Raw genomic sequence first — 12,039 nt, 5'->3', positions numbered from 1 at the left:
TTTAAAATGATTTTCGGATGGTGATTTCTTAATTCCCATGTTGCTATTCATATTATTTGGGGAATTTTTATTTTTGGGAGTTTGTGAGATTTGTGCTTACATGTAGCACCGTTTTGATTTTTTTTCTCGAGTACGAAGTTGGGAAATATTCAGAAATTTGGTGTTTGAAGTTGCTTGCTCGGCTTTATCTCCTCTTATCTAAATTTATTTTAGCCCCTTCTTACCCGTAGCCTCACAATTCCAAAATCGCCTCGGCATGTGTCATGGTCTATAACTGGTTGGAATGCATATGCGCGGTTGTAGAGATATTATTCATGTTAGATTGCAGGCATGTTTTTATGGGTCGTAGTTAGGTGAGAGACTTGTTTCGTTCATTCTTCTATCTTGCACAATTAAATTCTCACCCTATTCTTAAATTGAGTGAATGAGCGACCCGTGAGAGTCCGATATACACGAGTCTTGCAAGGTTGAAAGTTTGGTAAATTCTTGAACATGTTCAACACGTTTGCGCTTGACAAAATACTTTGATATTATTTGTTGCATTAAATTGGTTGGGCATGATAATACGTTCTTGTTTTGAGAAAGAAATTCGTTCCAATAAGTGTTTAGATTGAGTCTTAGTGCTTGCTTGGGGACAAGCAAGGTTTGGTTTGGGGAGATTTGATACGTGCATATTCTATACACTTTATTAGCGTTTTTGGCATGTATTTCTATGCTTAATTATTAGCTTTTAGCTATTATTTCTCCCGAAACGGTTTACTTTGTGCTTCCTATGTCATTATTGTAGGAATGGCCAGAAGTAAGCTAAATCGAGCCTTTATCTGTTCCCGGGGGTATTTTATGGAAACTATGAAGTTAGGAGCTCGGAACTAGATCGTCTTGGGATGCGTGCATGAAGTTGGAAGCTGCTACAGCATATCTGATCTATCGACCAGATACCCCAGCCTATCGACCGTGGAGTTCAGTGGAGAAAGAAGTGTTGCAAGATCGATCTTTGGGTCGGTCGATCGACCGTGCCACTTGGTCGATCGACCAGGTCGCGAAGCTGTGGTTTATTTTATGCGTTAGTCTTTTGAAAGCCCACTGGTAATTATCTTATGGGCAGAACGTTTATCAGGAGTACGTAACAATAATTTAGGTTATGCTTTTTATTATTAGACAACTGAAGTTTTAGATCTAGTTTTGGGGGAACAAGAAAGTGGAGACTACGGATCTGAATTCAATTGTTTTGTTCATCAAATTCTTTAGTAAGCTTTAATTCAATTTCCTTCTTTCCTTATTTCTTGTCAATTTAATGCTTGTAGTTACCAACTTATATTCAAGTGATTCAGTTTTAATCCTCTATTTTAATTTCAATTCAATCATGTCAATTTCATTCTATGTCATTAATTTTGCAATTGTTATAGTCCTAATCATGCGTAGGTGAAATATCTATGCTAGGAATTAAGGAATCCATGGCGTCATGAGTTGATTTTATTAAGTCTAGGTTGAACCCGTACCGGTCTTATTTACTGCAGTGAGATTTTACCCCTTTGCTAGATTGAGAAATTAGCGGAGTTAGATTTCTTACAAGTAAGTGGAAGGACTATAGAGCGAAAGTAATTTAGTTTCTTTCTAGGGTGGAAAAGAGACCGAGAGGCTTAATTTGAATAGGGACTTAGACGACCTATTTGACATCCTGAGACGGTATTGGACAGATCTTGACTTTACTAGACTGACCCTTAAGCCATGGTGAACCGAAATTCCTAGCTACTTTTTATTATCTACTTAAACTTCATTTAATTTTCGGTAGTTAGTATAGAATCAATCAACCAAAACCCCCCCATAATTGTTACTTCAATAGATTAAAAATAGCAAATAGAATTGATATTGTCTCTCTGTGGTTCGACCCTTACTATCACTAGCTATAGTTTTAGTTTGGATTATAAATTTAATTTTGATACAAAACGACGGTATCAGTCGGATTCACTCGGCCCCGATCGGGGTGGCCTGTCCTCGATCGGAGTTTCCTTGCCCCATGAGTTTTACGTTATGCCCCTATTTTACTATAAATAGAGGCCTTAATCTGTCATTGTAGGATATCTCTTCTTATATTATTTTACAGTCCTTAGCCTTAAGCACACAAATTCTCTCTTAATTTTCATATTAGTTTTAATATTGTTAATCATTTGGTTCTTGTTAAACAATTTGGTTCAAGCATTTGGTTCTTATTTCAATAAAGTCTTTCTTTTGTCATTTGGGTTTGTTCTTCCATTCAAGTTCCAAGTTTTCATTTCGGTAATTTCATTTCTAGTTTATTACGTTGTTGCATTTCTATTATCGTTAATTTACAATTTATAATTTAGTTACTAGCATTTCATATTAGTTCGTTATCACATATCATTATCAAAGTTTATCACTAGCAATGTTGTCAGGATCGAGATTTTACTTTGAATCGATGGGGAGGGTATGATCGAATCGGTAGAATCAGATCGTAGAATCGTAAGATTTTACAAATTCACTAAATATAGTTTTTTATTTGATAAAAATATATAATTGAAGATCAAAACACTTATTTATACCCAAAATATTGATAGTTAATGAGTTTAGTATCATTTCATTAATATGTTTCTACAAATGACATGAAATTTGGATTTTACGATGTCGTTATATAAAATTTATTTTAATATGTTTACTATGGAGTGGGATCCTAGGATGATAAGATCGTATAATCTTATTATGATCCTACCTTTAGAAAATTTCAAATAAATAGGATCGTAAGATTCTACAAACATGATAGAATCGTAGGATCCGGGATCGGACAAGCATTTTTGGATCGTAAAATCATAGAATCATAGGATCGAATCGGGATTCTGACAACAATGATCACTAGCATTTCTTACTACATTTCTCACCATTAGTAATCTCACTTTTCATATGTTACCACTACGTAGTTTATTTATAATTTCTACATTTCATTTAGTCATATTTATATTATTATCATGTATATCATTCATACATTGTTGTTAGTTTCATTTCCAACATGAGTGAGTAGTTCGCTTTTGTCTAGGGATTAGGGAAGCTATGCATGATTAATATATGTAAATGTTAAATTAGGTTGATGTAATATTGTCTATTTGTTTCTGTCACATGTTTGCATCGTCACGATTAATCTTTGTTTAGTGGCCATATTCATCTATTAAGTTTGTTAATTCATTCTATAAGTGAAGAGACACGGAATCGAATTAGACTAAGCATGTGTTAGTAGGACGACCTACTCCTAACTTGCTTCTTTAATTAACCCTAGGTAACATTCATGATTCGCACCATAAGGTAAATTCTTTATTATATATTAACTAAACGCTCCGTAAGTTTCATGGGCACAAGAAATAGTTTTGTTATTGAAAGATATCCTTATCTTTACCCTTTAAAAAGAGAGAACTTACCTCTACTGTAGCTATGAACAGTACAAAAAACAAGTCCCTTTTCTGTCGTTGATTTCCCCCTTTTAGATCTCATCCCTTCATTCTTCTCTAAACCTATTCTTCTGTCATTCCACTTCTCTCATTCTGATCCGTCGCTCCTCATCCTCAATACAACTCTCCCAGCAAAATTTACCATCTCACATCCTCTCAAAGGTATTTTTAATCTTATTCCCATTTTTGTTGTTTATTTCAATTTGATTTCATTGTTATTATAGTTGTTGTTGGTTCTGTGTGACTTCCACATATACCTTCCGCTCTCCACCACCGATACCACTCAAAGTTTACTCACAATCTTTATATACACCCGTAGATTTTCTGGCACTCAATACCCCGTCACAATCCACATCCAATTTTGACCTAATTTTCGCAATTGCTGGTCGGAAATCCTAGAATGTAAAAAACTAGGGTTATTGGATTCGGAAATGGTTTATTTTGGTTTGATTTGACGGGGAAAGTTCATTGTCGTATTGAATGTCTAGGCTTTACTTTGCTCACAATACCTGGTATCTCTAAATCATTGTTGTCTACATAAGATCAGTCAACAGCTGGCTTTTCAGATAATAAATCGAATTTACTTCAGGTATTTTGCGCTTCTTTAAAGTTGTTACAATTTCTTAATAGTTTTGTTCATTGTTCTCATTTTTTTCCAATTCAGCTTGATTTGTCAGGGAAGATGAAGCAGAATTTTTGAGGTATGCTCAATTCTTTCCTATAGGTTTTATTTTTGCTGTGTTAATTTAGACTTCAACTGATAACCTTGCTTTTGCCAGATTGTTCTTAAAAATCATCGCTAGATCCGCTTTTTTTTAGATATGGCGATGACCGAAGTTGTGAGGTAGAAATGTTTAAACCGAAGTTGTGGTCTTGGTACAACTCTTTCTTTTTTTCCTTTTTTTCCTTGCTATTATAATTGTCTTCCTAGGATGTTTGGTTGCTAATCGGATCTGGCTTTAATAACCAGGATGTTGCCGTTGTGGTTGGAATTGTCTCGGCTACGGAGTTAGAGATTGAACTCAGGGTATTGGTTCTAATCTAACACAAATTAATTATTTGTTTTTTTTGTTTTTTCTTCCTTGATGCTCCGCTGTTACTGACGGTTATTGTATCTTAATTTGCGGTCTTCGCTTTACATCTCTTTATTTTTGTTTGTATACCAAAGTGAGTATTGAACTTTTATTTTGTTAGTACATTGCATCTTTAAGCTTGTTATTATTGTTTATTTTGTTCAGACCTGTGGCAAATACTGCTCCGAATCCCTAGACTGATGCTTGAGTGTGTGGTGGACATGAGCCTGGGGTTATAGTTGGCGGGGTGAGTTGTAAGTAGACGGAGCATAAATTTTGGGAGGTTATGCTGCTAATGCTGTTGCTTATTTTTATGGTTGTATAAATCGGGCATATCTATTTTAAATAGACGAACATGTGTGTAGACGGACATGTGTGCTTGCAGTAACAGTTAGGAGGCCAACATATTTCAATTTTAAATTATTGATACTATATTGCTCTCTCCTGATTGCAATTTGGTTATCTAAATTTTACACTTTTTTTGCTGGACTCTAGAAATTATCCTACGCATTTGTTTTTCTTTATTTTGACTTCATGGTACTCCATACAGCTGAAGTTAGAAATTGTAGCATGTTATAGTGAACCCTCGCCACAGGGTATATTGTGCAGTTGGGATTTTGGTCATTTTATAGCTTTGCTTGATTAGTTTGATGGATAAATCATCATGATTTAAAGATGTTTTACAGGGGACTGAAGGTTTGAGCCTTTGAGGTGGTGAAAAAGAGCAGTTCAGGAGGGAGGGAGGGAGGAACTGCCAATCTAGAAGCTTCATCAATGTGGTCACCCTGGAATGTCTTGCCTGTATATTCTCAGGTACTTTTCCCATGAAACTTATCTACTCAACTTTGGTGTATGTCTAAATTCTTAATTGTTCAAGCTCACCTTTGTACATCCTTACCCTATAAAATGAGACTTTTGACTGTATATCTACCATTTCGGGTTACCATAGTGTTATGGCATGTGGGTTGTTGAATGATACTATAGTTCGGCTTTTGTGTGGGATTTTAGGATTTACAAAAGTTCTTGGCTAATCGATTTTGGTTGGCGAGTCACTTTGATTAGCGGGTTGCCATTTATGATGGCATATGGGTTGTGGAGGTTACTATTGTTCAAAAATATTGATTCATCCTCGTTTGACTTGATTTTGATTTACCTGTTGTTGTTATTATTAACATTGAAGATCTCTTAGTTTTGTTGTTAGTTCTACCCGTTTCAAGATTTTGTTGTTGTGCTTGTTATTATTGATATTTCTTAAGATCTCATTGTTTTGTTATTAGTTGTGCTTCTAACTAATGTTATTATTAATCTAACTGAATATTTTTTTCTTTTCGTCTTCAGGTTAGGATTTCTGATGAAAGATTTCGTTGAAGGTGTCCTTTCGTTTGTCTAGCCAGTATTGGCTTCCCTTTATTCTAGGGATAGTTTCAGTTCTCCTTTCAAATATTACTCATTGTATCACCTTTATCCTCACATGGAAATTCAATACTCCATCTAGGACGATAAACAAATAATTTATCCCGCTACCGTATTTTTATTTCTCATCGATGTGGAATCTGAATGTTCTTAGCGTTGAATTAGGATGTGTTTTGGTTATCGTTTCTTAACTAGGTATATTTCTTCCATTTTGCTGATGGTATTATACTTTGATATTCTTGTAGTATCGGGTTGAGGTACCGGACTTTTGACACGGGATGGGTCTTGATTTATTAAGAAAGGTTTTATCTTTCTCTTTGTGCCTTACAAGTTCCCTATTTTAAAGGGACCACGGAATGGTCACTCTGACTGTTTTGTTTAGATTAACAGCGAGGAAGGGAGGGATAATGGTTTAGTTCAGATTGGAAGGGAAGTAAGGGAAGAGAGAAAAGGGTGGGAGGCAGGGAATGCGTCTGATCTAGGTTTCATTGAGCATAAGGGTGCAAGGATGGCAGTAATTTATCGTTATCTTCTTGCTCTTCCATTACTGAAAATGCTAGATCGACTACTAAAAGTTGCTACTTAAGTTATACGTTTTATGTGTTCATACTATATTTATTACGAAAATTGCTAGAATTACTACTGAGACATCATTTGATTGTCTCATCTTTATGTTGCTTAGATTTGATGATCTCATTTGTGTTATTTTTCAAGATTCAGAGGCTTCATCTTCTTTCAATTGCTTGAGAATATATATTTAGTTATATGATTGTATTTTGCCACCACCTTTTTTGTTATTCTGTTATTTACTAGACAAATTGCTACTGCATGAAGGGTTTATTCGTGTTTAAGGTCGATCGTGAGATGGGTAGGCTGGTTTATTCGTGTAGGCAAATTTTAATGATTTTTTTTTTTGGCTGGCCAATGCATGATTCCATTGCCAAAAACGAATTACAATTGCTTGAGGTTCGTTTTTTTTACTGCTAAGGTTTAATTAGAAGGATACAAAAAAGAGTAAAATAAATGTTTAATTGAGTGTTTTTGTTTTGAAATCTATGGTCGAATTTGTACGAGATTTGGAGATATTTACCAATAGTCAGTGTATTTTTGTGAATGTTTTAGGAGCGGGGATGTTAAATGTAGTTGGTCGACAATGATAGTGAGGTTGGCATTTATGTATTAGCTATCTCGAGGTTTACGGATTAGAACTTTTAAAAGCTCACCAGATCTTAAAGTCACAATTTTCGTCCAAATTTTAATAATTTTTTGGCTGGGCAATGCATGATTCCATTGTCAAAAACAAATTATAATTACCGAGTTTTTTTTTTACTGTTAAGGTTTAATTAGAAGGATACAGCGGAGGTGTATTATGGATAGTTCATTGTTTTTACGAAAAATACCATCAAATTGGTGTTATATTCAGTAATTTTCTTGGTATTCGTTGTTGGAATTGAAATTAACCAACAAGGAATAGAACTAACTTATATACATTAAATTTAAATGTAGAATGAGAGCATATCATGAAAAATTGCACAGGGAATATGAGAGATTAAAATTTAAAGCAAATTTTCGGTGGTGGCTCACCTTAGCACAGGTTTATCTTGTAGTGTGTGTACATGTATTAACGTCTTGGTGATTGTGAAATACGTTGCGCTCAATGTTAGTTACACTCGAGTGATTAGATTTATTGTTAAATTGATGTTTGCTTGTGTTACTGGATTGATTATTTTCAACAACCTGATACTTGAATTCCTTTTTATTTTGGTGTTATTGGGTTTCTGACAACTTTTTTTTATCAGGTCTTTAGGTTGGGTGAACGAGGCATGTAGCCTGGTGCGTTATTGATGCGTACAAGGTACTCACCTATGTGTTGGGCTATTATGCGACATCTTCGAAGGTGAGGACTTTGTAATTCATCCTCAATTTGTTTTAGTGATTTAGTAATTGGATTTGCCGGACATTTGATGCTCTTTGTTTAACTAAAGCAAGTGTTTAAATACAAGTGATTGTTAGCTCGTTCTTTGGTGGATTAGAATCATTTTTCGTTAGTTTGCAGCTCCACTTCAGGAGTATAACTATTTGATATAACATTAAATATGAATGTGGTAAAGTTCTAGGCCTCTTACTATCTTTTTGAGTGATATGGCAGCCAATTATCGGTGTCCTATTGGTGTCCTCTTGTAGATACCCAGTATCTGCTGAGACTCCAACAAACACCCGATGATTATCGGACTACAACATGTTTTGGAATCGCGGCGTTTGATCGACAGTTTGTGTACAACTTTACGTCGGAAAACTTAAAACGATTTCGAAAATAAAAATATTTCAAAACATTTCAAAAATACCTGGAGTGTTTAATGCACGACGACGGGGTCGCAATGACACTAACTAGAGTCAAAACCGACACCGAACCAAAAACCGACTCAAAAATTCAAATCCCGACTCCAACAACGAGTCAAACCGAGTCAACCACCAAAAACAAAACATTTCAAACCTTCTACCTTAAGTTTTCCCGGATTCATGTTGGTCAAGTACCAAACATGTGACTAAAAACCCTAGGATAGAACAAATCATGATTGCGTTTGTTGTGAAAGTGACAACACAACTCGAAGAACCGCGACGTGGCTCGCGCCTCTTTGACCAGCCCAAGTGGCCACGTCGCTCAAAACTCACACAACCACTCATTCTCCTATAAATACCCCTCAAATGCCACCCATTTGAGACTTACGCGAGTGTCCACCCCCTCTTTTCTCCCTTAAAATTCTCGACTCGACTTCTTAAGTCACAACCCGACGCGTATTTATGACCTACCGATCGTAAATACAAGCCTTACACATTGTTTGCTACCGTCATCCTGCATTAAATCACTTGACCGACCACTTCGACCACTACACCGTCACTAACATTAAAACACTCTTTTTACTTACCAAAACGGTTTTAAATCGAGTTTTTTTCCGATCAAACGAGTTGTTACACTTACGTCGGTCACTCGCCATAACCAAACATGTAAGTATGAGGGTGTAAAAATCCTCTTTTATTATGTTTTCATTTGTTTCATGACTATAACATGCTAAAACGTGCATAACATGACCCAAAACATGGAATAAACGAGCCAAAAGCGATTTTTGGTCCGAGGCGAGAAGCCCCTTAGGTCGCCAGCTTACCCGCGCCTAAATGGGGTGTTCAGACCAGAGATCAACCGTGTTTGTTCTCGTCATTTCCCTTTAATTCATTTTCATATTTGTAATCGGTTTTTACCATTCCAAATATTTCGAACTCTTTTTATTTTATTTCACTTGTTTTAACCATAAAACATTTTTCACCCTTGGTTCCTCATACCATGACGGTTAAATCCGTGTTTCGGTGATAATATTTGGTTAATGACATTTAAAAGGTATTTTAAAACCTTTTATTTCATTTCTTTACATTTTCAAACAAACACATTAGTCCCCAACACAAAGTCGTCCTTGGTTCTACATACCATGCCGGATTTTAACCCGGGTACGATGATGAGTATCGACTAATAACATTCAAATGGACTAAAAACAATTAGTCCATAATTATTTTCAAAACTATTCATGTCAAGTTTGTCAAATCAAACCCGACACCGAATATTATCAAAATAATGATGATTATTCGAGTCTATTTCTTCAAATCAACAAATGCGGTCTAAACGACCCCTCTTCAAATCAAACCGGGTTCAAATGCCCATTTTCAACACGTTTTATAACGTTTTCTAAAAGGTCAGAACACAGCACATAAACCGTGGGCTAACCCGCGCCTAAACAGGCTCTCCATTTCTCACTTTCAAAACCAGAGGGAGGCCCCTTACACCGCCGGCTAGCTCGCGCCTCATATAGCCGACTTGTACAGGGCCTGTTTCTTTCCAGCATTAGTCTAGGACGATCCCGACTCCGGTTAACCCGGATATAGGACGGATCATGTGACTATTTGATTATTCAAAACCATATTTGCAAAATGTTTTACTAAGGCAAATGGATCATGTTATACACCCTAAACCTAATACGGTAAATGGATGTTTAATTTCCGTCTTGCATGCAAATCAATCATTAATCCAACTCGACATCTTATACTTGATATTTGGATTAAATCAACCGACTTAGAAAGCTCTCACATGTTAGTTTAAATTATTGGATGTGCATTCATGCATTTAAACAGTTTTATCAACTTTTGCATTCAACCAACCAAGATTGATCAGTAGAGGCCGCTAACGCGGGCGGGATTGGGTGTCTGATTAAAGGGCTTCCCAATACGTACCTTCACCTCTTACTCAGAAACTTTGGATAGTGGACGACCTTATCTAGGGCGTACGAGAGTCATTCTAGAGATAGGATGCTAAAGAGGGACGATTTCCTTATCTTTAGTACCTATGTCAAACGCTGCTTTGTGCTTCGATTTGACCGAGGTATAAAGTGAATTTCGAACGGGTTCCAGGCATTCCACAAATGCTTGGTGGAGACTCCGAACATCTCTAATCGTTTCGAGACCCTTACCGAGACGAAACCGACCAATCTAAAACGATCCGGTCGAAAACATTTTTACGCCGCCGAGCGTGGCTTTCAAAAGACCGCTGTATGTCCACAGATCGGCTGGGCTTGCAGGTGGGCCATGTCTACACCTCTTATTGGTGTCGTGAGCCTTGTGATTAAAACTAATTTTATTCCCTTCTGTATTATTTGTTCACCATTTTTTTTTCACTATTTGTGAGAGGTTTTTTAATCAAAGCTAAACAAATGATTGGGATGAAGGGAGTGTTTCCTTAGTTAATATACATGTTTAGACAATTCGGCCTTGCCCAAAGCTTTTTGGGTTTAGAAAACTTACATTATTATTGTATAACTTTTCTCTTTTACCTGATTTTGTATACATCACACCATTCCGTAAAATCATTGGTTGGTGATTACTTTTACATCCTAAGCTTCTTTACTTTGGCTTTGTTTTTAAATTTGGTCTTTTGTGGCCTTATTGTCGCCAATCAGAAAGTTACAATAACTAAGGCTCTTAGAAGGAAGTTGGGTGTATTTTTAGTGCGCATTGAAGGTCAATCCTTTTGGGAATGCTAAGCCTATAAAGGTTTTGTTGGGGCAAAAGGTTTTGATTTTATATGACTAAGTAGATTTTTTTTTATTTCACAAATGATTTTAGTATGTTGTGGTGCTAATCTTGTAGGATTATGTAGGATAATGATTACGGTTTGGTGTTGGCCTAATTTACATAATTTAGTTGTGTTTTTCTTTCCCTATTGAATTATTTAAAACCTTGTTGCGGTCCTTTTGTGTTTCCTCCTCTTTTAGATAGTTAAATATGACATATGAGTATTGAGAGGGTGGGCTTGAATGGGAGTGTGGGATGGGGGAGAAGGGAGGGAGGACGTCTATTTTTAGGGTGAAAAAGAGAGGCTTTGTTTGGCTTTGCATAGTTTGAGAAGGAAAACTGGATATAGTTGCAGAGAGGGAGGGAGGAAGATTTTCTGTTTGATTTTGTTCTGTTTGGTTTTGTTCAGTTTTACCTGTTGTGTTTAATTGGTTACGATATGGTTCGGATGGACACTTTCAACTCTATTGAACAGGAGTTGATCCGTACACCTTGCTTCAGCCAAAACCTTAAAAGACTGTTTTATGTGACCACAATTTTCGGCATTCTGTTAAACTGATGACACTATTGTGTCCATGTGTGTTAACTCAATATGAGGAACAAGTGAGAGACCGTGTCCCTTCAAGACAAAGTTTATGGCTTTTGAACCTTTTAATTGTAGAAAAGAGAAGGAAAACTAGGTGCGAAAAAATCGCCACTAGCTTATTCGGCAAAAAAAGTCGGCTATTATTGTTACATGATGTTTGTGAGCTACCTCGCCTATTCCTACAATGATAATAACTGGATTCAAATCTACAACCGGTCAAAACCTAGATCTTGCTGTTTTGGGATAGGGTGGGTGGGTTCGATGGACTTGTATGCAATTGGAGAAAAGTGTACCGGTAGTAGTTGGCAGTTTAAGGATCTTAGTATTAGATGTTATGATGGCTAATGAGAGCACTTATGTAACTCTGGCAAGGTGGGTGCTTCTGTAATTTTAGGTG

The sequence above is a fragment of the Silene latifolia genome, chromosome 10 (assembly GCF_048544455.1).
Source record: "Silene latifolia isolate original U9 population chromosome 10, ASM4854445v1, whole genome shotgun sequence".
Lineage (NCBI taxonomy): Eukaryota > Viridiplantae > Streptophyta > Magnoliopsida > Caryophyllales > Caryophyllaceae > Silene > Silene latifolia.
Note: the sequence above shows the minus strand (reverse complement) of the source record.